General features: G+C 46.5%; 1 protein-coding gene across 5 annotated transcripts in view; it reads left to right on the top strand.

The window, feature by feature from the left end:
• The window catches only part of syt1 (synaptotagmin 1), a 227,332-nt gene that overhangs the window by 129,199 nt on the left and 72,350 nt on the right, over nt 1–25,783 (top strand). The window contains exon 1 of one of the 5 annotated variants that reach the window (XM_033037958.1): nt 3,591–3,698. The exons of the other annotated variants lie outside the window; for them this stretch is intronic. The gene's annotated coding sequence lies outside the window, so the exon portion shown is untranslated. Of the gene's footprint in view, nt 1–3,590; nt 3,699–25,783 lie in introns of those variants that run through there. 5 annotated transcript variants of the gene reach the window in all.

Here is a 25,783-nt window from a genome sequence, read left to right as displayed (position 1 = left end):
GACTGTAGGCACAGCAGGCAGTGAAGAAAGCTAATGACACGTTGGCCTTCATTGCGAGAGGATTTGAGTTTAGGAACAAGGAGGTCCTACTGCAGTTGTACAGGGCCCTGGTGAGACCACACCTGGAGTATTGCGTGCAATTTTGGTCTCCTAATTTGAGGAAGGACATTGAGGTAGGTTCACCAGGTTAATTCCCGGGATGGCGGGACTGACATATGATGAAAGAATGGGTCGACTGGGCTTGTATTCACTGGAATTTAGGATGAGAGTGGATCTTATAGACACATAAAATTCTTGGAAAAGAATTGGACAGACTAGATGCAGGAAAAATGTTCCCAATGTTGAGGGAGTCCAGTACCAGGGGTCACACTTTAAGAATAAGGGGTAGTCCATTTAGGACTGAGATGAGGAAAAAAATTCACCCAGAGAGTTGTGAATCTGTGGAATTCTCTACAACAGAAGGCAGTGGAGGCCAATTCACTGGATGTTTTCAAGAGAGAGTTATATTTAGCTCTAAGGGCTAAAGTAAACAAGGGATATGGGGGGAAAGCAGGAACGGGGTAATGATTTTAGATGATAAGCCATGATCATATTGAATGGTGGTACTGGCTCGAAGGGCCGAATGGCCTACGCCTGCACCTATGTTTCTATTATCGCACACCTTCTCTATTCATTTAGTTTAGAGATACAGTGCAGAGATAGGCCCTTTGGTCCACCAAGTCCACGCTGATCATCGATAGACACAAAGTGCTGGAGTAACTCAGCGGCTCAGGCAGTATCTCTGGAGAAATTGGATAGGTGACATCTCAGGTCAACTGCTTCAAACCCGTTGAGTTACTCCAGCGTTTTGTGTCTATCTTGGATACAACCAGCATCTGCAATTCCTTGTTATTATATCAATCACCCATTCACACTTGTATAGTGTTATCCCGCTTTTGTATCCGACACACAAGGGTTAATTTACAGAGGGCCAATTAACTTATAACCCTATACATCTTAATGATGTGGGGGAAAACCGCAGCACATGCAGTCACAGGGAGAACGTACAAACTCCGTGCAGACTGCGGGGGTTTTCTCCGGGTGCTCCGGTTACCAAAGTCGTGCAGGTTTGTAGGTTAATTGGCTTTGGTAACATTGTAAATTGTCCCTAGTGTGTAGGATGTGTTAGCTGTTCCGCACGGACTCGGTGGGCCGAAGGGCCTGTTTCCGCGTGAAGTCTGAAGCCTAAAGCTTATGTCTAGACCTGAGTTACCATTTTAATGACCTTTTACGAGAGAGTAGTCCTTCAACAGAAAATGAAATTTATCTACTGAATGGATAAAGTTGTGGTATTTACATATAGGTCATCTACACCACAGGAAAGGTCGTTGGTCTGAAATGTTTGTGGTTTCTCTCTCCCTGGGGATCGTGCCTGAGATTTTCCAACATTTTCATATTATTTCTGATATCCTCTAACTGCAGTCTTTTGCCAATCTTGAATTATTTTGTTGCAACTTAGTTTGGTTTAGTTTAGAGACTCAGCATGGAAACAGGCCCTTCGGCCCACCGAGTCCAGCCCACCACTAGTTCACATTAGTTCTATGTTATCCCACTTTCTCATCCACTCTCTACATATTTGTGGCAATTTAGAGACGACAAATAACCTACAAACCCGCACGTCTTGGAATGGGTGAGGAAACCAGAGCGCCCGGAGAAAAGCCACGCGGTCACAGGGAGAATGTGCAAACTGCGCACACACACACACTGACAGCACCCGTTGTCAGGATCTAACCTGGGTTTCTGGCATCCGGAGATGCAGCGTGGAAACAGGCCCTTTTGCCGACCGAGTCCACGCCAAATATCGGTCACCCGTTCACACCAGATAGTTCCATGTTATCCCACTTCCTCATCTGCTCTCCACATATTTGAGGCAATTTACAGAGAGGCCGATTAACCTACAAACCCGCGCGTCTTTGGGATGTGAAATTTGGGGTGGCACAACAGTGAGTGCAGCGGTAGAGTTGCTGCCTCGCAGCGCCAGATCCCTGGGTGTATTCCTGCCTGCGGGTGCTGCCTGTGCGGAGTTTGCACGTTCTCCCTGTGGCTGCGTGGGTTTTCTCCGGGTGCTCCGGTTTCCTCCCAACACTCCAAAGACGTGAAGGTTTGTAGGTTCACAAAAATGCTGGAGAAACTCAGCGGGTGCAGCAGCATCTATGGAGCGAAGGAAATAGGCAACGTTTCGGGACGAAACGTTGCCTATTTCCTTCGCTCCATAGATGCTGCTGCACCCGCTGAGTTTCTCCAGCATTTTTGTGCACCTTCGATTTTCCAGCATCTGCAGTTCCTTCTTAAACACAAAGGTTTGTAGGTTAATTGGCTTCTGTTCATTGTCCCTGGCGTGTAGGACAGTGTTGGTGTACGGGGTGATCGCTGGTCGGCGCGGACTTTGGTGGGCTGAAGAGCATGTATCCGCCCTGTATCTCAACTAAACTGCACGCAATGCTCCCACTGATTTGTGGAATAGGTTGCTGTCTTCTTTTTCTTGTGTTGTGAGCTAAATGTGTCCAGAGCAGACACATCAAGCTTTCACCGATGGTGCTGTAGACGGGATCCGTGAGTATATATATATATATATGCCCCTGTCCCACTTAGGAAACCTGAACGGAAACCTCTGGAGACTTTGCGCCCCACCCAAGGTTTCCGTGCGGTTCCCGGAGGTTTTTGTCAGTCTCCCTACCTGCTTCCACTGCCTGCAACCACCTACAACCTCCGGGAACCGCACGGAAACCTTGGGTGGGGCGCAAAGTCTCCAGAGGTTTCCGTTCAGGTACAATCTGCCTTCGAACATCAGCCCCTTTAAGCTGATGTCCCCAATCTTCTCCTGATTACTTCCCTGCTTCTCCCACACCATTCTGGCTCTTGCATCTGTTGAATAATGACTTCCCCCTGAAATACATCTTTACGATGACGATAAAAAAACAATTCCTCTCTGCAAAATTATTATTTCATTCAGCCACATCACGAGCCATTGAAATCCACTCAATAATTTATTTGGAGCAGAATTGACGAGGTTATTTGAAATATTTAAGGTGCTAGGAATTCTCAGTTGGCATCGAAGCTGAAAAGCTTTAAATTAAAATTAATATTGCTGCTGCAACTTAACGTGATTGCTGATGTACAAGCCGTTGGTAAAGTGCATGCTGCATTTGTGGAGTGTTTGCATGGGTTTGTTCAGCTGTGCACGCCTGTTTGTGCATATGTACGTGTCTGTCCACATGCATGAAGTTGTATGTGTGCCTGTGTGTGTGTGCCCGTGCTTATATGCATCAACATGAACGTACGTGCCCATGTGTGTGCCTGTGTGTGTGTGAATATGTGCGTGCATTTCATTTATCAGGGACCAGCTTAGCCTGAAGCTAGCAGATACGGTTTTGTCGGGGAAAGCCCTCAAATGAATTCACGTTTTGTCTCTCCTGAGGTACGGGCGAGGGAAAGAAACTAATACTGCCTGACATGTGTGTGCATCAGGAGGAGATCTGTAAGCGTGAGTCTATTGTCAGTTTCTGAGCCTCTGTCTAGCTGGTTATGATCGCTGCCCAGTAATTAAAGTAGACAATCTCTTATATTGATGTGCCTGCCTCAAGGGAGACCCGTGTCATTTTGCTCTGCACAAACGCTGTGTGTATTGAGAGGTTCCAATCAGACCTCAGCCAAACGAGGTAAGGATTTCATCCGGGGTCACTAACGAATTTATCAATTAAGCGGAATTTAAATTGGAGTAATGCTCCAAGCACTTAAGCCGTCGGAATGGGACGGGACGACGGTGTAGCGATCTGTCTCTTTGCGATAGAAATGGCATTTGGCAAATCTAATGCCGTGTTTTCATTAAAAACAAGGTTCCGTTACTTCTTGTCGGTCAGCTGTTAATCGGTGGATCTGCGCTCCCAATTTCATTTGTTTGCTATCAATAGGAATTTTAAGCCTGATTCAAGACTCTGGTTGTAAAGGTTGTGCAGTTGAGAAACGGCAGGCAAGATGATACACTGACACGTTCAGGCGATATTGCCATTCATATTGTTACAGAAACGGTAAGAGAATGAGGCCATTCTGCCCACCTGGTTTCTGCTAGCCACAAATGGGAAAATGTTGCATATGGGGGGGGGAGAGGATAAACTGATGCTGGTGTGCTGATTGTAAATGGTGTGCGGTTGAAATAAGGCAGGTGCAGAGATGAACGTATCATATGATATTCCATCAGTATCAAAGTGGGTGTGAAATCATAGCACTTAGGAGAATTGTTGTCACTTTGCATGTAAATGAGACGTCTTTGATTTTCATTAAATTTATTGAAACATTTCTGTGGCTTTGCATAAGAGTAAAGAATAACGCAGTGACAATGAATAGGTGTATCTTCATTTCACGGTGTGAATACAAGCTGAGATCAGATTAATCTGTGTTCATTTTTAATCATAAATCACGCAGAAATAGATTTAATTCAACACAGCCTGCTCCTGTGATCATTTCTGGAGCTGAAGTTTCCCGTTGATAAGTTGGGCTGGTCACCTCTGCGTGGTCACCGCGTTAAACGGGCAGCACTGTGGCACAGCGGGTAGAGCCGCTGCCTCACAGCGCCAGAGGCCCAGGTTCGATCCTCACTTTGGGTGCTGTCTGTGTGTGGAGTTTGCACGTTCTCCCTGTAACTGCAAGGGTTTCCTTTGGGTGCTCCGGTTTCCTCCCACATCCCCAAGATGTGCGAGTTTGCAGGTTAATCATCCCTCGGTAAATTGCCGCTAGTGTGATGAGAGGGGATAAGATGGAACTCGTATGGACGGGTGATGGATGGTCAGATGGTCTTTGTGATGGAGTTGGAATGTGGCAATTCTGATGCCAGGTTATTTTTTTATAAAAATGAGCATCCGTTACTTCTTGTTGGTCCGTTGTTAATCTGTAAATCTATGACTCAATTCGTTTTGTTGCACAGTAGGAATTTAAGTATTGATTTGAGATGTAGTTGTAAATGGTGTGCAGTTGTGAAATGACAGGCTGATGATAAATGAACTAATTTTTAGGCAATATTGGCATTGAGAAATTCAAATAATGAATGGGGTACAGAGTGGGGCAACAGTAGAGTTGCTGTCTTACAGCGCCAGAGACCCAGGTTCGATCCTAAGGGTCTGTCCCACTGTACGAGGTAATTCAAGAGCTCTCCCGAGTTTAAAAAAACATCAAACTCGTGGTAAGTACGTAGAATGTGTGTAGCGGCTACGTTGGAGCTCGTGGATGTCTCGTAGCGGCTCGTAACGCTAACGGCAGGCACTCGGGAAACGTGGTAACTTGTGAAGTTTTTTCAGCACTGTGAAAAATGTCCACGAGAGCCCCCGAGTACCTACGAGCGGCTATTATCGTAATTCTCTGAGTTCGAATCAGGGGAAACTCGGGAGAACTCTTGAGTTACCTCATACAGTGGGACAGGCCATTAACTACGGGTGCTGTCTGTACAGAGTTTGTACGTTCTCCCTGTGACCGCATGGGTTTATTCCAGGTGCTCCAGCTTCCTCCTACTTTCCAAAGATGCACAGGATTGTCGGTTAATTGGGTTGGTACTGTTGGGTTGTCAAATTTCCCCCAGTGTGTAGGATAGTGTTGGTGTACGGGGTGATTGCTGGTCGGTGTGGACTCGGTGGGCCGAAGGACTGGTTTCCGCGCTGTATCTCTAAAGAATAGAGTCCAAATTGCAAACCACGTTTGTAGGTTAATTGACCTCTTTAAATTGTCCCCGGTGTGTAGGGTAGAACAAGTGTATGGGTGGTACACAAAAAAGCTGGAGAAACTCAGTGGGTGCAGCAGCATCTATGGAGCGAAGGAAATAGGCAACGTTTCGGGCCGAAACCCTTCTTCAGACCGTGTATGGGTGGTTAGTGTTGGTTAGCGTGGGCTGATGGGCCTGCTTCCATGCTGTACCTCTAAACTAAACTAAACAGAAACTGTAAGAGAATGAGACCCATCTGCCAACCTGTTCGCGCTAGCCACAGATAGGGAAATTTTGTATATCGGAGACTGGCAGTGGATAAACTAAGATATTAGTTATTAAGATGCTTATTGAATTATGGGAGCTTGGAGCTTTGAGGGACAAAGAGACAGTGAAAACTAATTGCAGTCGGCACAGACAAATGTGCTTTGGTATAATTAAATCCACGCCAAGCACACTTAAGTAGTTTGGATCTTCCATGACTCATTCAACAGACGCCTCTCTCCATTGTTAACAAGAAAATTACACACCAATCACATCAATTTTGAACGGAGGAGAGAAAGAGCAGAAAAGAATGAATAAAGTGTAAGAATTCAAGTGTGGATGAGGGAGGGATAGTGGGGGCATCACGGGTGGCGGTAGGAAACCAAGTTAAAACATAGAAAATAGGTGCAGGAGGAGGCCATTTGGCCCTTCGAGCCTGCACCGAGTTCTCTGAGTTCCTTCAACTTATAGGCGGCATGGTGGCGCAGCGATAGAGTTGCTGCCTTACTGTGCCGGAGACCCGGGTTCGATCCTGACTATGCGTGCTCGCTGTACAGGGTTTCTACGTTCTCCCTGTGACCACGTGGGTTGTCTCCGGGTGCTCCGGGTTCCTCCCACACTCCAAAGACGTATGGGTTTGTAGGTTAATTGAGTTCTGTAAGTTGTCCCTAGGGTGTAGGGTAGGACTAGTGTACGGGTTGGTCGGTGCGGATTCAGTAGGTCGAAGAGCCCGTTCCCACGCTGTAACTTCAAACCAAACTTGACCGTGAGATGTTGTGAAGACCAAGAGCGTTGCAGAGGTAGGAAGAGGCTCGGGAGGATAGATAGACCATTGCAGAGGTGGGCACAAAGTGCTGGACTAACTCAGCGGGTCAGGCAGCATCTTTGGAGAAAAGGAACAGGCAACGTTTCGGGTCAGACTGAAAGATAGAGAATGCCTGAACAAAACAGGGCCGGCAACACTTGACATCACGATCTCTACCCTTATGGACTCCACCCTTCCTGAGGTCATCAGAGGTTCATACGTCTGTACCTCTTGCCTAATGGGGATGGCGAGAAGAGGGAGTGACAGGGGTGTGACTCATCCTTGATTATGCTGGTGGCTTTGCCGAGGCAGTGTGATGTGTAGATGGAGTCAATGAAGGGAGGTTGGTTTGTGTGGGTCTATGGCCACAATTCTCCGCAATTTCCACCAGGGGGCGCAGCACGATGGCAGCCTTGCCAACAGTCTGTCTGTCTGTCTTTTTTTGTTTTTTTTAGTGTGTTTTAAAAGTTTGTGTTAATGTTCTCTGGTTTGTTTTATGTGGGGGGTGGGGGAGGGGGTCCGGGGAATCTTTTTTTCAATCTCTTACCTTGCCGGAGATGCGATTGTTTTCCGGATCGTATCTCCGGTCGCTCTGCAGCCAAACATCATGGAGCTGGAGGCCTTGCTCGGTACTGGCTTTGAGCCCCACTGCGGGGAAGTGGACTTACCATCGGAGCCGATCCTTTGCCTTGGATCGACGCTCCAACCGCGGCCTGCGTATTCCACCATCGAGGAGCTCGCAGTCTCGGGTAGAGACCGATGTCGGGAAGCTCCACATGAGGCAGAAGGTTCGACCAGCCCCGACCCGGGGTCGATCACCGCACCGCACCGCACTGGCATCCCCCCGATGCAGGAGCTTGATCGCTAACGACACGGAGGGCCCGACCGCCGGCTACGGCAGCCAAGATCGCCTCGTCAACGGAAGGTTCGAGGCCCCCGACCACGGGAGAACAAAGGAAGGAAGAGAGAACTTTTTTTTCGCCTTCCATCACAGTGAGGAAAATGGAGGGGTCACTGTGGTGGATGTTTATGTTAAAATGTATTTTGTGTGTTTTGTTGCTTTTTAATGGTATGACTGTATGGCAAATGAAATTCCTCGTTTGTTGCAAAACTTACTTGGTTAATAAAATGTGATTATGATTATGAATTTCTTGCCGTCTTGAATGGAACTGTTCCCAAACCATGCCGTGACGCATCCCAATAAAATGATTTCTATGGCACATCTGTAGAAAATCATGCCCCACTTACTGATTCCTTGCTTTTGACATTCAGACACGGCCTAATGGAAGTGTCCTGTCTCTGGCTGGGAATATAACTGGATAACATCATTATGCTCAGCGCAGATGAAGTGGCTGTCTCTTGTAATATTGTTGGTCACAAATGATTTTTGCAGACTGTGTCAAAAATTCCCATTATCCTGCTTTCGGCTCTGTCTCGCCTCACTTTCCGGGAGAATGAACAATGTTCACTGCTCTTCCGAGACCTTAATTAAGCCTTTCTGGGAAGGGAAAGCACAGAGTACTCCAGATACCCTATTTCTAATTCTGTTCATCCCCTTAAGCTGAGCTCAGGAACAGCTTCTTCCCCCTCTGTAAACCTGCTTCTGAACAGACCTTCCATAAGCTGGGCCCCAGCTGGGCGGAAATCCTGGGACAGGGGGGTAGTGCGTGCCCCGGGACTGGCTGTAGCGCCCAGGTCGGCTCGCTTGCCCCACATTCCAAAGACGTGCAGATTTGTACGTTAAGTGCTTCGGTAAATTGTAAATTGTCCCTTGTGTGTTGGATGGTGCTAGTGTACGGGGTGATTACTGGTCGGTGCGGAAACGTTGGGCCAAAGGACCTGCAGTTCCCAGGTTGCCTGCGCGCCCAGGTCAGCTCGCCTGCCCCAGGACTGGCTGCAGTGCCCAGGTCGCCTGTGTGCCCCTGGGCTGGCTGCAGTGCCCAGGTCACGAAAACTAATTGAAGAAAAATACGCCTGCAGGCCGGATTATTTCAGGTTATGGGCCCGATCCGGCCCGTAGGCCGTAGGTTGCCGACCCCTGCCCTAGATGTTAGGCCACATTGTTCCCCCCCCCCCCCATGTTTTAAAAGCGATTTCCGCCCATGACTGGGGTACTGTCCGATTCACCTCTACCATATTGTGGACATTGGATTTAAACTATGGAACTGATGCACACATTGTACAAAGCCGCGTCTCTGTAACTTTAAAACTCTCATCGTGTATGGGTGTATATGTGTGTGTGTATATGTGTGTGTCTTTATATTTTCGCAAAAACACTATGCGGTAACAATAAGATTTTTACATATTCTGACACATTTTCCCCTCTAGGCAGTTATCAGCTTCATTTAATATTTTATGCTTATTTCATGGCATTGGTGATTAAAGTTTAAAAAAAAGAAGAAAAACTACCTTTTAAAACGATCAGCTTCCACTGACGACGTCACAATGAGGTGGGCGGGCACGATGGCTCGGCTCGGAGCCAGTTTCACACACAGAATATTCCACAAGCTTTGAGTGACGTCAGGGGAAGGGCCGCATTTCCCTCCCCTGTGACGCCATCACCCCCCCCCCCCCTAAAACTAAGTCACAGTACACTGAATTTTGAATAAGGCGAAATGAGCAGCCCCTGCGCAGTGGTGGAATATTGCCTTGGGGAACGGGTTGCGTTGGGGACCAGGCCTCCCGTTGAGGAAAGTAGACTAGACCAACTGGGACCCACTACTCACCCGTTTCCTCAACGGGAGGCCTGGTCCCCAGTTGGTCTAGTCTACTTTAAACTTTGCCCTTTTCACTTTAAGGTTACGCCCGCTAGTATTTGATTTTTCCACCCTGGGGAAAAAAGGTGTACATATTCTGTTGTGCTGCATCAAGTAAGAATTTAATTGTTCTATCTGGGAGATATGACAATATCTCTTGACTCTTGAAGGTTCTGACTGTCTATCCTATCTATGCTTCTGATAATTTTATATACCTCTCCCTGCAACCGCCAGCATTCCAGTAAAAAACAATCCAAGTCTGATGCACTACAATGCTGAGAAGTGTATTCTGCACTCTGTTTCTTCCCCTTTGCTCTACCTATTGTCCTTGAGTTTGGCCTGATTGTATTTTTGTGTGGCATGTCTGACATGTTTGGACAGCATGTAAAACATAGCTTTTCACTGTTCCTCGTTACCTAAACCGAAGAAATAACGACATTTCCATCATCCCTTGCTCTATCTATAGTAGTTTAGTTTAGTTTAGAAATACAGCATGGAAACAGGCCCTCCTAAAAAGAACTGCTAATATTTTCAGTTATCATTTTTTTTAAACTTTAAGCCCAAAGCAAGAATATTTAGAAATGCACCCAATAGTTAATAAATGTTTCTGTAGGGAATTGAAAGAAACCAAGGAAGAAACCTTCTCTGCCACAGAAGGTAGTTGAGGCCAGTTCATTGACTATATTTAAGAGGGAGTTAGATGTGGCCCTTGTGGCTAAAGGTATCAGGGGGTATGGAGAGAAGGCAGGTACAGGACACTGAGTTGGATGATCAGCCATGATCATTTTGAATGGCGGTGCAAGCTCGAAGGGCCGAATGGCCTCTACTCCTGTACCTATTGTCTATATTTCTATGAAGCATGATTCCAGAATGAAAAAAAAATGTTTAAGAGAATAAAACATTTTTTTAATTCAAAAATTTAAAAGAACAGTTAATATTTTGATTTCTGATTTTAAAAAAAATATTGGGGAGGCACGGTGGCCTAGCGGTAGAGTTGCTGCCTTACAGTGCTTGTAGTGCCAGAGACCTGGGTTCGATCCTGACTATGGGTGCTATCTGTACCCGTGACCTGCGTGGGTTTTCTCCGAGATCTTCGGTTTCCTCCCACACTCCATAGGCGTACAGGTCTGTAAGTTAAATGGCTTGGTATAAGTGTAAATTGTCCCCAGTGGGATAGTGCTAGTGTACGGGAAGATCATCGGTCGGCACGGACTCGGTGGGCCGAAGGGCCTGTTTCTGCCCTGTATCTCTAAACTAAAACTAAACTAAACTAAACTTATCACAAGCCCAAGGAAAGAATATTTAGAAAGATGTTGTTGTTACATAAAAGAGAAATGTGCCAACATTGAGTGCGAGTGTCAGTTCCCAGTGCAGGTTTGTGGAGGTGTCATTATTTACTGTACTGTGACTTCAAGCCTGAGAAACATTCTGTAGAAGAGAGAACATTATATTCACAATTTGGCAAAGATACAGAACAAATGTACAAAACCCGTTCCAGGCAGGCAGTCATCCCGTGTGGAAACAGGCCCTTCGGCCCATTGGATCCGTACCTACCACGATGCTTCCATTTACACTAATCCTACATTAAGCCCAGCACTCCCATCATCTCCCCCCCCCCCCACGGATTCTACAACTCACCCATACACATGGGGGAATTTACTGCAGCTAATTAATCCACCAAAGTGTATGTCCAAAGAAGGGTCTCCGCCCAAAATGTCACCAATTCACGTTCTCCAGAGATGCTGCGTGACCCGCTGAGTTACTCCAGCATTTTGTGCCTAGGTTCTTGATTAGGAAGGGTATCGTAGGTGATGTGGAAAAGGCAGGATAATGGGATTGAGAGGGAAAAATACATATGTGGTGATCAAAAAGCAGAACAGACTAGATGGACTCGATGTCCTAAGTCTGCTCCTATGCCTTATGGACTGCTCACATAGAGCAGGTATGGACATGATGGGCTGAATGGCATCCCTCAGCTCTATAACCACTCTGTTACTATGACGCCATCATCCCTATTAACGGCCCTGCGCCGCCTCCTGCTCTGGAATCGTACAGATTGGGGCTAATTATATATTTTCCTCGTCTGCAGCGTTTTATTAATTGGGGGTTTATTTCCAGAATGCAGCAGGGAATTATAAACTAACGAAGGACCCGTTACGATACCTCACCACAACCTGGCCCTGGCAATAATCTCGCCTGTAACAGCCTCCAGACTGCGGAGCAGCGGTGGGACAGTTTGCTAACAGTCACTTAGATTAGAACATGCGCTCCTAATTGTGAACGAGAAGATAACAAAGAGCGTGGACAAATTAAATTGCCCACAAAATCGAGGATGGATCTTGCTTCACAAGCATCGCTTCCTTTTCTGTGCTGATTTAATGAACCAATTTTTATTTATAGAGATACAGTATTCCTACGCAATATGCCTTCAAATCGAACGCTCGTCGTTTAGTTTAGAGATACAGCATGGAAGCAGGCCCTTCGGCCCACAGAGTCCGTACTGACCAGTGATCACTGCACACGAACACTCTGCTACACACTAGGGACAATTTATACCAATTAACCTACAAACCTGTATGTCTTTGTGCACTGACTAGAGGTTCAATGGTTTCTGTATTGTCATGTGTACTAGCTACAGTGAAATACATTTTGTTGTGTATAGCCCAGCAAGACTATCCCTGTACATATGCACCATCCCCCTGTCAATCCAGTATGCACAGACCAGCCCACTGAGTCTATATGTAAGAGTCGCAATTTTGGTGCCATTTTACACTCCCAGCTGCAGATTGCCGTACGGGCCCATTGCAGCCGTTGCCTCCATTCCGGTCGCCCTGCGAACCGTCGTCCCTCTCCTCGCCCGGCCCTCTTCATCCCTCGTTCCCCGGGGGAGGGGGCACCTCCTGCAGCCGACCTTGAGGGCGCGGCAGGTATGACCCCCCCTGTTCCTCTCACCGTCTCACTCCACCCCCCTCCCCAATTCCCAATCTACGGGGTGAGCAGGGACCGGGCTGGATGGCCTTCCCTCACCAGGAGAGCCGGGCCTGTGGGTGTGATAGGAAGGACACACAAGGCCCTTTGGCCCACACAATAACCATTTGTACCAATCCCACTATCCTTCCCTTGGTCTAGAACACGGAACAATACGGTACAGGAACAGGCCCTTTGGTCCACTATGTCCATGTTGAATGGTGGACAGAAAGTCAACCATAGCCGTCCAAAATGAAATGCGGATGCACTTTGGAGAGAGAGAGGGAGAGAGAGAGAGAGGGGGGGGGGGGGGGTTAATTTGCAAGGCAACAACAGGGGATCTGGACTCCCGGGATTGTTCTAGCACCAGCTAGCATAGAGTCGATAGAGTCTAAAACAAAAATAGAAATGCTGGAAGAATGGGTGGCACAGTGGCACAGCGGTAAAGCTGCTGCCTCACAGCGCAAGATACCTGGGTTCGATCCTGACTTCAGGTGCTCTCTGTATGGAGTTTGCACGATCCCCCTGTGACTGCGTGGGTTTTCTCCGGGTGCTCCAGTTTCCTCCCACATCCCAAAGACGTGCGAGTTTGTAGGTTAATTGTTCTCTGCAAATTGCCCCTAGTGGATAAGAAAGCGGGATAACAGAACTAGTTTGAAAGGGCAATCGATGATCAGTGTGGATCCGGTGAGCCGAAGGGCCTGTTTCCATGATATATATTTCAATTCGTTTTTCATGCGGGAGATAGATAGAGTGAATCTTTTACCTAGAGTAGGGGTTGAAGGGTATGTTTCCATGCTGAATCTCTAAACTAAAACTAAATCTCTAAACTAAACTAAACTCGCAGTCAAATAGAAGATAGACACAAAATGCTGGAGTAACTTCAGTCTGAAGAAGGGTCTCGACCCGAAATGTCACCCATTCCTTAGAATAGAATAGAATAGAATAGAATAGAATAGAATAGAATAGAATACGTTTATTGTCATTGTACAATACTGTGCAACGAAATTCCATTGCATCTCCTTCGGTTTAAAAAGAACAAAACACACCAGCCATTGACTCACATATACACAAATCAGTGAAGAAATTAATAAATAGGTATTAAAAATATTTTAAAAGAATATTGCGCATTGTCTTGCACCCCAAATTATATTATATTCCTTCTCTCTAGAGATGCTGCCTGTCCCACTGAGTTACTCCAGCACTTTCTGTCTATCTTTGGTTTAAAGCAGCATATGCAGTTCCTTCCTTCACGGTCAAATATTATCTGTAGAACGATCTGGAAATGGTTTAATTATTATAAATCACTGTGTTTACTGGCCAGTTAAACCGCTGCAAGTAATAATTCCATTGTTCTGTTGTCTGTATGTATGGCTAGGCTCTAGACATCTCAAGATTTAAAGATAAGGGGCTTTCCACAAAAATGCGGTGGGGGGGTGTAATGTGAGGGGGTAGGATAGAGGGCCTACAGTTTGCTAAGAAAAGTGGCGGGGAGTTATTCTAGATGTTTAAGGTGAGGGGCGAAAGATTTAATGGGAATCTGAGGGACAACTTTTGGTTAGTTAGTTACTTAGTTTAGTTTATTGTCTCGTGTTGCGAGGCACAATGAAAAGCTTTCTGTTGCGTGCTTTCCAGTCAACGAAAAGACTATACGTGATTACAATCAAGCTGTCCACAGTGTACAGACACGGGATAAAGGGAATAACGTTTAGTGCAAGATAAAGTCCAGTAAAATCCGAATAAAGATAGTCACAGGGTCTCCAATGAGCTGGATGATGGCTCAGGACTATTCTCTAGTTGGTGATGAGATGGTTCAGTTGACTTATTGGGGGGTTGCACGTAAGGTTACTGGGTCATAGGGCTTGACGCACGGAGCCGCTCAATCCATCTGGAGGACATCCATCACTTCCGGTATATGTTATTAATACAAGAAACGCGTACTTTCCTACCTGTTAAAAACCGCCAAAATGTTGAATTTTTGCGCTGAAAAACATTGTGGGAGTCGGGGTAAGTGTGAGAGACATGTACCCAACTTTAGAATTCCAAAAGTGAAGCGAAATGAAGGTATAGAGAAGCGAGAACTGAAGGGACAACAGCAGCTAAAGTGCTTGGTAAACATTGGCTGTGCAGATATCGGAATTGAAAATATTGGGAATGATCGCGTTTGCTCACTGCATTTCATCAACAGTAAGGCATTATTTGTGTTTTTTCTTGATTCCTTTGGTATCTAAAAAGTCTCAGAAGTGATAAATCTGGCTGTAAATTTTTCTTCAGATGCGTTTTCATTTTGTATGTAAAAACCCACTTGGGAACCATGGGCGATTTAAAAAAAATTACAGCCAGATTTATCACTTCTGAAACTTTTTAGATGCCAAAGGAATCAAGAAAAAACACAAATAATGCCTTAGTTGATGAAATGCAGTGAGCAAAAACGGCCAATGTTCGCTAAGCACTCTGGCTGTTGTTGTCCCTTCAGCTCTCGCTTCTATCTACCGTCATTTCTCCTCACTTATGGAATTCTGAAGTAGGCTAAATGTCTCTCACCCTTATCCCGATTTCCATAATTATTTACAGCGCAAAAATTGACAATTTCAGCGAGTTTTAACGGGCCCGCTACGCTGGAAACAATGGTAAGTGCCTACCTGCAGTTCATCGCGTGTACTCCACTTGGAGTAGCGTAGCAACAGTACGGGTCCCGACTGCCGTGAAACCTCCCTATAACAGCTGGGATCAAATTGTCTGTGAATCTGGAGCTTTTTTTACACAAATGGTGATGGGGTGTATGGAATGAGCTGCCGGAGGACATAGTTGAGCCAGGTACTATCACAACATTTAAAAAAACATTTGGACAGGTGCATGGATAGAATAAGTTTAGAGGGATTTGGGCCAAGCACGGGCAGTGGGACTAGTGAAGATGGAGCATGCTGGTTGGTGTTGGCGAGTTGGGACGCAAGGCCTGCTTCCACACTGTGTGATCCAATTACACTTTATTGTCACATGTACTTAGGTACAGTGAAATGCTTTGTTTTGCTTACAATCTTACTGTAGACAAACACAATCATAGATAAGTACAAAAGTGCAACGACTGAAGTGTAAGAACAGTAGACTTCATCGAGGAAGTACACAAACAGTCGCCACGCTTCTGCCGCCAACTTGTGCCCTTCATGTTTCAAAGTTCTTAATAGTACCGAGTTTTATCTTGGCGTTAAAGGCCCGTTGTCCTGGCAACGGCACTGGGTTTGAGTTGCAGGGGTCGGCTTGGCCAGGCGATGTTGTTGGTGTCCTCCACTGCTGCTCCGCCGCTCCGTGCCGCTGCAGGATGCGTCCGATCAATGCGCTTGGCCACTTGGAACGGTGTCTGATCCAATGGAACCCCAGGTTGCTGCAGGGCCTCCAGCGGCCTACTCCGCCAGCACCTCGACCCGCCTCACCTCACGCCTCCGAGCCCCCAGGGGGCGCCTCCCGCGGCCGACCTGGGAACCCCCAGACCATCTCCAAGGGTGCGTGAGGTGAACCCCCCAGATCGCTCAGCCATCCTCTCCTCACCCACTGCCATCACTGACTCCATGACTCTACATTGTGGGGCAATGCACAGAGACCTGAGAGTGTTATCACAGAGACCAAGAAGCATAGGCCCATCAGAACAACACAGTTGCTGCCAGAAGAAAATGCTTACACCAACACTGAGCTGTTCAGTAGCCAGGGGCACTGACAGGCTCACACTGTGATCAGTTCCCGTTAACTCCTGACTCCTGTATCTAGTATCAAACACATATGTTGAAATCCCAGGCTAGGCTTAATAAAATCGCACTTCAAAGGCAGAGATGAACACGACTATTTTGAATCCTGTTTTCTCAGAGAGTCGAAGCTGGGATCTGTCGCACCTAAGATTTGTTTCTGAACCACCCCCCCCCGGGCAATGGAGATATGGGCACTCCACTTTATATTTATCATGTTTCAGGCTGTGACGAAGGACACAAAGTGTAAAAAGGGTGGGTGACGTTTTGAGTCAGAACCCTTCTTCATACTACAGACACGATTCTGACACAAAACGTTACCTATTCATTGTCTCCAGAGATTCTGCCAGACCCACTGAGTTACTCCAGCACTTTGTGTCTACCTTGTCTATAAACCTGCATCTGCAGTTCCTTCCTACACATTCAGGCTGTGAAGGTTTAGTTTAGTTTATTGTCACATGTTCCGAGGTGGTGTGAAAAGTCCGTAAGTTCTTAAGTCTCAGGTACAGAATTCGGCCATTCGGCCCATTGAGTCGGCTCTGCCAATCAATCATGGCTGATCTATCTTTCCCTCTCAACCCCATTCTCCTGCCTTCTCCCCATAACCCCTGACACCTTTACTAATCAAGAATCTAATCAAGAAGCTTTTTTGTTGCGTAGTATCCAGTCAGCGGAAAGACGATAGATGATTACAATCAAGCCGTCCACAGTGTGCAGGGACAGGATAAAGGGAATAACGTTTAATGCAAGATTAGTGCAGTAAAGTCTGTTTAATGATAGTTGAAAGGTCTCCAATGTGGTAGATGGGAGGTCAGGACTGCTCTCTAGTTGGAGGGAGGATGGTTCGGTTGCCTGATAGCAGCTGGGATGAAACTGTCCCTGAATCTGGAGCTTTGTGTTCTCACACACTTCTGTATGAAAACGCATACCTCCAGATTCAGGCACAGTCGCTATTAAAATCATCAAGAAAGATCACTCTTAGTAACAGTAGCCGACTGCCTCAAATGGATGGAGATAGAGCAGTTTCAGAATAGAGTCGTTTCAGAGGTGTAGATTGATTTCTGGAACTCTGAATTCCCCTCGTGATTTTACGCACCTCTTTCGGCTGGAAAGAGTGCGGAGTAGAATTTCGAGGATGTTGCAAAGGACTCGAGGGCCTGAGCTACAGGGACAGGTTGGGCAGGCTAGAACTCTGGAGTGCAGGAGGCTGAGGAGTGATCTTACAGAGGTGTATAAAATCATGAGGATATTGATAGGGTAAATGCACAGAGTCTTTTACCCACGGTAGGGTAATCATGAACCAGAAGACAGAGGTTTAAGGTGAGATGAATAGGAATCTGAAGGGCATTTTTACTGTCAGATGGTGGTGGGTGTATGGAATGAGCTGCCACAGGAGGAAGTTGAGGCAGGTACACAATAACAACATTCAAAGGACATTTTGGACAAGTACATGGATAAGGAAGGGTTTAGAGGGATATGAAGCAAGCTTAGATGGGCCATCTTAGTCAGTTGGGCTGAAGGGCCTGTTTCTGTGCTGTATGTCACTGAGATCACCCCTTACCTCCTGCGCTTCAAGGAATAAAACTCCAGCCTTCCGTACCTCTCCCTGTAGTTCAGGCCTTACCCTCTCCCCCACTCCCCAGTGACGATCCCTACTCCCATCTCCAACACTCCTCCTCCTCCTGCCACCCTCTGCACTTTTCATTTCCAATTGCCAGTACAACATCAACTGCCTTGACATCACCACTCTCATTACCTAATCTGAAGAAGGGTCCCGAATTGAAATACCGTATATCCACTCCCTCCACAGATGCTGCCCGGCCCAGCACTTTGTGTTTACTCAACACTAGGAAGGAGCCATGGAGAATGGAACTTATACATCTCGCCGTGCTTTAGTCATCCATTTCTAATTATATTTTGGCCTTGAATGGGGTTATGTGGATCATGGAGACACAAGGAACTGCAGATGCTGGAATCTTGAGCAAAACACAAAGTGCTGGAGGAACTCAGCCGGTCAGGCAGCCTCTGTGGGAGGAAATGGACAGGCAACATTTCGGGCCGGGGAAAGGACACAAAGCACTGGAGTGGCTCGGGCAGCATCGCTGGAGAACATGGATAGGTGATGCTATGGGTCGGGACCCTTCTTCAGACTCCGCAGAGGGGGAGCAGTGAGAGAGGGTCTCACAGAACTAACCATCAGCGAGAGGAGGAGAACTTCTTCAAAGCTGGCGATTTCACAGTGGAGCAGTCAAAATGTCAAAGCATGGAGCTGCAGATGCTGGTTTACACAAACGGACACAAAGTGATGGAGCAACCTCACGGCTCAGGCAACATCTCTCTGGAGAACATGGATAAGTGACATTTCAGGTCGGGACCTCTCTGCAGACTGGATAGGAGACGTTTTGCGTTGGGACCCTTCTTCAGATAGGACTTTTCATCAAGAATCGTGTTGCATTGAAGGTGACATTAATAAAGTATAGATTTAATTGTGCTGTAGCGTACAGTAAAAATCGGCAGCATTGAACAATAACCAATCTCAGCAAGCATTCAGGAACGTTGCATTCATGTAAGTCTGATTCACTTGTAAACAAACCAGATGAAACTCTGTCGGTAAACAAAATACTGTGGTCAAGATCCATTTTAGTCACCAGGAATTATTCCAAGGCATTCACTCAAATGAGCCCACAATCCCTCAGGCTATGGTTTCAGTCAGACGGGATAATTAAATTCAGATTACTCTTTTTAATGTAATGACCACAGATTCGATTATAAACAGATGTAATTAAGGGACCAAGGGGTACGTCTGATTTTGATTTTACATGATATTTATATTTTAATCAATGGGATTGTCATTTTAGCTGTATTGCTGCCTATATTTAGAGGCATTGCCTACAAGGAGAGAATAGACAGACAGATTATTTTCTCTGGAACATTGGAGATTGCAGGGCTAGAGGTAGATTCAATTATGAGAGGCAGTCAGTAGTTCTATCCTACGCACTAGGGACAATTTACAGAAGCTAATTAACCTGCAAACTTGCACGTCTTTGGAGTGTGGGAGGAAACCAGAGCACCCGGAGGAAACCCACGTGGTTACAAATTCCATGCAGACAGCGACCATGGTCAGGATTGCGCCCGGGTCTCTGGCGCTGCGAGGCAGCAACTCTACCGCTGCGAACCGTGCGGCCCTGGTGAGAGGGATACATTAGTGGCGTTGCGGTCATGAAGGCAGTTCACCACTCCTCACTGACAATTAGGGGACAGGCTGTAAATGGCAGCTCTACCTGCAATACCGATATCTCTTGAATGAAGCAACTGACCTGCATCTCCTGACTATACACGTAGAAAGGAATAGACCGAATTATAGTGAAGTTGTGTTGGAGTAACTCAGAGGGTCAGACAGCATCTCTAGAGAAAAAAGATGGGTGACGTTTCGGGTCTGAAGAAGGGTCCCAATGCGAAACATTTGGTAATATATTATTTCCAAATATACTGTGTATCATTGAATCTGTGATGATATTACAGACTGGTGGCTTCAAAGGGATGAAAGGCAGGTTTTTTAGCAGTCAGGCAAGATCTCTGAAGAAGAGGAATATGTGACCTTTCGGGCCAAGACTCTTCTTCAGACTGCGCAAAGGTAGGTTTTTTTAATCAGATTAGAAGGAAAGATTCCTGACTTTCTTGCAAAGTTGTAAGAATTCTACATCAACACAACTGATTTTTCTTTGATTTGGAAGATAGACACAAAGTGCTGGAGTAATTCAGCGGGTCAGGCAGCATCTCTGGAGATATAGAATAGGTGGCGTTTCGGATCTCTCAGTCTGAAGAGGGGTCCTGACCCAAAACGTCACCCATACTTTTTCTTCAGAGATACTGCCTGACCGATACTGCCGAGTTACTCCAGCACTTCGTGTCTACCTCCTGATCTGATGTCAGCTTTCCAACATTTGCAGTTTTGGGATTTCCATTTAATCTTTAGGAATCCGTCTGTCATTCTGCTAAGTCGACAGTGCAACCTTGCGTGGCATGGTAATGGCAGTACATCGAGTGTGTTCTCTACAGATGGAGCTTGACCTCTCCACTCTTGTAGTCCGAGCCCCTGTGATACAAAGGGCAGCATTCCATTAACCATGTCGGATTATCTGAAGTGTCACGCAGAGCCCTTGGATAGTCTGTGCAGAGCAAGTAATTAAATGAGGTGAATCTTGCATGGGTAAAGTTCACTCATAAATATTCAAAGCACGTTTACAATGAGCGATTGCATCTGATCAGAGCGAATCCCAACGTTTGTTCAGCAGCTAATAACTGGGCGACCCGACTTAAAATTGGCCCACGCAATGAGACAAGGTGGTGATAATATTAGCGGCTTTTACTTGTCTACATGGAGAGCCGGAGTTTGATCAGCGTTACAAAGAGGGTGGGCCTTTGGAAGTGCAGATCCACCACCGATTTTCCTGCAACTGGTGGTCAGCAGGGGGGGGGGGGGAGGAGCACCTTTAATCCAGACAAAGTTAAGGGAGCGCACTTGACATCCCCCCCCCTCCCCTGGAGGTCCCCCCGGAAATGTGGGGGGGACAAGATGGTCCATCTAAACTAGTCCCATTTAGAAACATAGAAACATAGAAAATAGGTGCAGGAGTAGGCCATTCGGCCCTTCGAGCCTGCACCGCCATTGAATATGATCATGGCTGATCATCCAACTCAGTATCCTGTACCTGCCTTCTCTCCATACCCCCTGATCCCTTTAGCCACAAGGGCCACATCTAACTCCCTCTTAAATATAGCCAATGAACTGGCCTCAACTACCTTCTGTGGCAGGATTTCCTAGGATTTGGATCATATCCTGCCAATCCTATCTGTATTCCTGTCCTGATATAATTTTACTTTATTTATAGCACCTGCCTCAACTATCTCCCCTGGCAGCTCATTTCATATACCCTCCACCATCTGAATAAAAAAGTTTCCCCTCAGGTTCCCATTAAATCTTTCCTCTCTCACCTTAAACCTATGCCCTCTGGTTCCTACTGCAGATAGACTCAAAAAGCTGGAGTAACTCGGCAGGGCAGACAGCATCTCTAGAGAAAAGGAATAGGTGACGATTTGGGTCGAGACCCTTTTTCAGACTAGTTCTTGATTCCCCTCCTCTACTTTTCTCCAATCTATCCTCCTCATGATCTTATACATCTCTCCAACAAAATGCCTAAGAATAGATCGTGTGATCATAATCACACTGCTGTTTGCAAAAGATTGTTCAGCTCACATTAGCTGGCCTATTTTCTACATTACATCATTGAATATCTTTCTCAGTTTTTGATTTGCTGGAAATCCAAGCCTTGGCATCCGTCATAACAATGGTAAAAGATCCTGACTGCGTGTGCTGTCTGTATGGAGTTTGCACGTTCTCCCTGTGACCGCTTGGGATTCCTCCGGGTGCTCCGGTTTCCTCCCATATCCCAAAGCCGTGCAGCCCTGAAGTCTGAAGAAGGGTTTCGGCCCGAAACGTCGCCTATTTCCTTCGCTCCATAGATGCTGCTGCACCCGCTGAGTTTCTCCAGCAATTTTGTGTACCAGCCCTGAAGGCTAATTGACCTCTGTAAATTGTCCCTAGTGTGTAAGATAGAACTAGTGTATGGGGTGATTATTGGTCAGAGCGAACTCGGTGGGCCGAAGGGCCTGTTTTGACGCTGAATTTCTAAAACTAAAATGAAAACTAAAACGTTGATTGTGCCTCAGGGCCTACTTGAGTGTTTGAGGGATTAACAGCTCCAAGTCTTCATGAATCCGACTAATTGTAAAGCCTCCTTAAGTGTGCAGAAGTCTATAATCCTTCGGGGAATCAAGAACCAGAGGGCACAGGTTTGTGTGAGGGGAAGGATTTAATAGGAACCTGAGGGGCAACTTAATCACTTAGAGGGTGGGTAAATGGAACAAGCTGCCAGAGGGGGTAGTTGAGGCAGGTACTATCACAACATTTAAAAGACATTTGGACATGGATAGGAAAGGCATAGAGGGATATAGGTCAAATATAGGCAATGGGACTAGCCTAGATGGGGCATCTTGGTCGGCATGGACAAGTTGGGCTGAAAGGCCTGTTTCCCTGCTGTATGACTCGATAACATTGGGAAGGAGGTGGGGGCAGGGCAGGAGCGAGGCAGGGTGGGGGGGAATCAAAGCACCCGGAGAAAACCTGCGTGGTTACAGGGAAAGCCTGCAAACTCCACACAGACAGCACCCGAAGTCAGCATCGAACCTGGGCCGCTGGCGCTGTGAGGCAGCGGCTCTACCCGCTGCACCGCTCTGGGTCACTTTGGATCCGGTTATCGATATAAAGACATTTGGTTCCACGCCAAAGAGACAGATTCACCCAGGCCACGGTCTCACACTCTGTGCCGATTTCACACGAGTACAGACCTACATTCTCACGTCCATCTAACCACTCCATTCACACGAAGAACATCGTGCATTTTGAGTTAGGCAAATAATGTCGGGAAAGATGCCAGATCCAAATTGCTGCAATTGTTAATATGCCCTGGGCATAATGTGAAAGTGAAAATGTACACACCATTCTCCACAATAAAACATCTGGATGCTTTGTTGTTAGGAATAAATCGAAGTCATCAGCTATACATTATTTGAACAGTTCAATTCATATTTTAGTAATGTTTCTTGAATATGGAACAGGGAAACAGAGCCAAATTGAAATGTCATTTTTAGATTATTTCCCTGTCTTGTTCAACCCAACACTGAGGCGATAATTAATTACAGCTTGCAATTATTCAAATACACTCATTACAACATTGCACCTCTATCATTTGTAATTATCAGGAAGGATGGGTGCATCAGCACAATCAGATATATTATTTATTCACTGATGTCAAGAGGAAGATTCATCCTTAGAAACAGCACTTTCTGAAGAAAGTGAAGTCTGAAGAATGGTCTCGACCCGAAACGTCACCCATTCCTTCTCTCGCGGACGCTGACTGTCCCGCTGAGTTACTCCAGCTTTTTGTGTCTACCTACGGTTTAAACCAGCATCTGCAGTTCCTTCCTACACAGCACACAAGCACTATCCTACACACTAGGGACAATTTACAATTTTACCAAAGCCAATTAACCTGCAAACCTGCACGTCTTTGGAGTGTGGGAGGAAACCGGAACACCCGGACGTTTCCACTGGTGGAAGAGTCTAGGACCAGAGGCAATAGCCTCAGAATAAAAGAACTACCTTTAGAAAGGAGATTTTCTTGCGAATGAAACATAAACCAAAGGAATAGTTAGATCTCAAGCTGTGTGTTGAGCAGCCAGGTTGTTGTCCCTACGTCAATGTCTGCCGGGCCCTGAGCTCCATTTGGTGGGTGGTAGAGCGGGCACCCAGAGATGACATGGTTGGCTGTCTGTTGTTCTGCTCCGCATTCACAGGCTGGGCTCTTGCGGAGTCCCCATCTCCACACGCTGGCATTGAAACGTCCAACTCCAGTGCAAAGTCTGTTGTGGGATTTCTTTAGTCAGAGGGTGGAACTCATTGCCACAGATGGCGGTGGAAACCAAGTCACTGGTTATTTGTAAGGCAAAGATTGACAGATTCTTGATTAATAAGGATGTCAAGGATTATGGAGAGGAGGCAGGAGAATGGGGTTAGGAGGGAAAGGAAGTTCAGCAATGATTGGATGGCGTAGTAAGACGATGGGCCAAAGGGCCTTATTCAACTCCTAGAACCTGGAGAAAACCCACGTGGTCACTGGGAGAACGTGCAAACCCCGCACAGACAGCGCCCGTGGTCAGGATCAAACCCGGGTCTCTGGCGCTGTGAGGCAGCAACTCTACCGCTGCACCACCGTGCTGCCAAGAAATCGACTTTGGATTTCTTGGCAGTGGATTGTTTACCGAGTTCTTCAGTTCCTGTACTTCGGCTGACGATAGACAATAGACACTGTTTCAGATAACAACAGCGTGCAGCAGTGGAGAAAGAGATTTAGTTCTTGAAAAACCATTTCAACTCCCTGAACATGCAGCAATTTATTCCAACAGCTGGAGATATTGTTCCAAATGATGCAAATCAGGTAAGTGATCACTGAAGGGAATGTTGGCTTAAGCACATCAAGTATAATTACAACATAACCGTGTGAACATTGCATTCAACAATTTTAGGTGACTAACCTACTAACCACCACTCTCCCCTTGTAGGGAGAGGTTGGGCAGGCTGGGACTTTATTCCTTGGAGCAAAGGGGAATTAAGTGAGAGGGGGAGAAGTGGAACTAGTGTGAATGGGTGATCAATGGTCGGCATGGACGGTGGGCTGAAGGGCCTGTTTCCATGCTGTATCTTTCATTCAGTTTTCATGAGGGGAATAGAAAGGGTGAATGCACAGAGTAGAGGAATCAAGAACCAGAGGGCATAGGTTCAAGGTGAGAGAGGAAAGATTTAACGGGAACCTGAGGGGCAACTTTTCTCACAAAGAGGGAGGTGTGTATGGAACGAGCTGCCAGCAGAGGTAGTTGAGGCAACTACAATAAGAACATTTAAAATACATTTAGACAGGTACATGCATAGGGAAAGGTTTGGAGGGATATGGGTTAAAGTGCAGGCAAATGGGATTAATGTAGACAGGGCAGCTTGGTGAGCATGAACATGTTGGGCCGAAGGGCCTGTTTCTGTGCTGTGTGGCTCTATGACTCTCTGACAATGTGAACTATTGTGATGTGTAGGTTGCAGATGCAAGGCTTAGTTTAGTTTATTGTCACGTGTGCTGAGTTGCAGTGAAAAGGTAGGTTTGAAGAAGGGTCCCGATCCGAAACACCACCTACCCTTGTTCTCAAGAGACACTGGCCGACCCGCTGAGTTACTCCAGCACTTTGTGTCTCTTTGTAGCCGGTGTTCAAAAGGCAAGTTATTTGACTCAGTTGCTCAAAACAACCTTCAAACACCAATCAAAACCTGCTGCAGCCGAGAGCCAAATGTTTAATGCTTACAGCAGGTCTCAAACCTTGAAAGATTCAAAGCTGTTAAAAGGAATACACTGAGCTGCAGGGTGGAAAAACTGCAGTCGCGTTAATGGTTGCTGTGGGGAACGACCCCAGCGAACCTTTGGTGTATTTAATCTTCTGAAAGCCCTGACTTTGTTTTCAATGACTGCGGTTAGATGATTTATCTTCTCCTGTAATATCTGGGTTGATTGGAAATCAATAAGCTGCCCGGTTGAAAAATGTGTTGTTTGCTTGTGCCTGACAGAGAAGATTCTTCCTGGCAGACTGGTGGAAACCTGTTCAATGCAAGAAAGGTGCCTGCGTAAGATCTTGAGGCCAATCGGCCGGGTGAATGCACAGAGTCTTTTACCCAGAATTGGGGAACCAAGAACGAGAGGGTAGACACAAAATGCTGGAGTAACTCAGCGGGTCAGGCAGCATCTCTGGATGAGGAGATGAGGAGGCGACGTTTCACATCATAGAGTGATACAGTGTGGAAACTAGTCCTTCGGCCCAACTTGCCCACACCGGCCAACATGTCCCAGCTACACTAGTCCCATCTGCC

This window comes from Amblyraja radiata, chromosome 19, assembly GCF_010909765.2.
Source record: "Amblyraja radiata isolate CabotCenter1 chromosome 19, sAmbRad1.1.pri, whole genome shotgun sequence".
In the NCBI taxonomy this organism is placed as follows: Eukaryota; Metazoa; Chordata; class Chondrichthyes; order Rajiformes; family Rajidae; genus Amblyraja; species Amblyraja radiata.
This window is presented reverse-complemented; position numbering and strand designations above follow the sequence as displayed.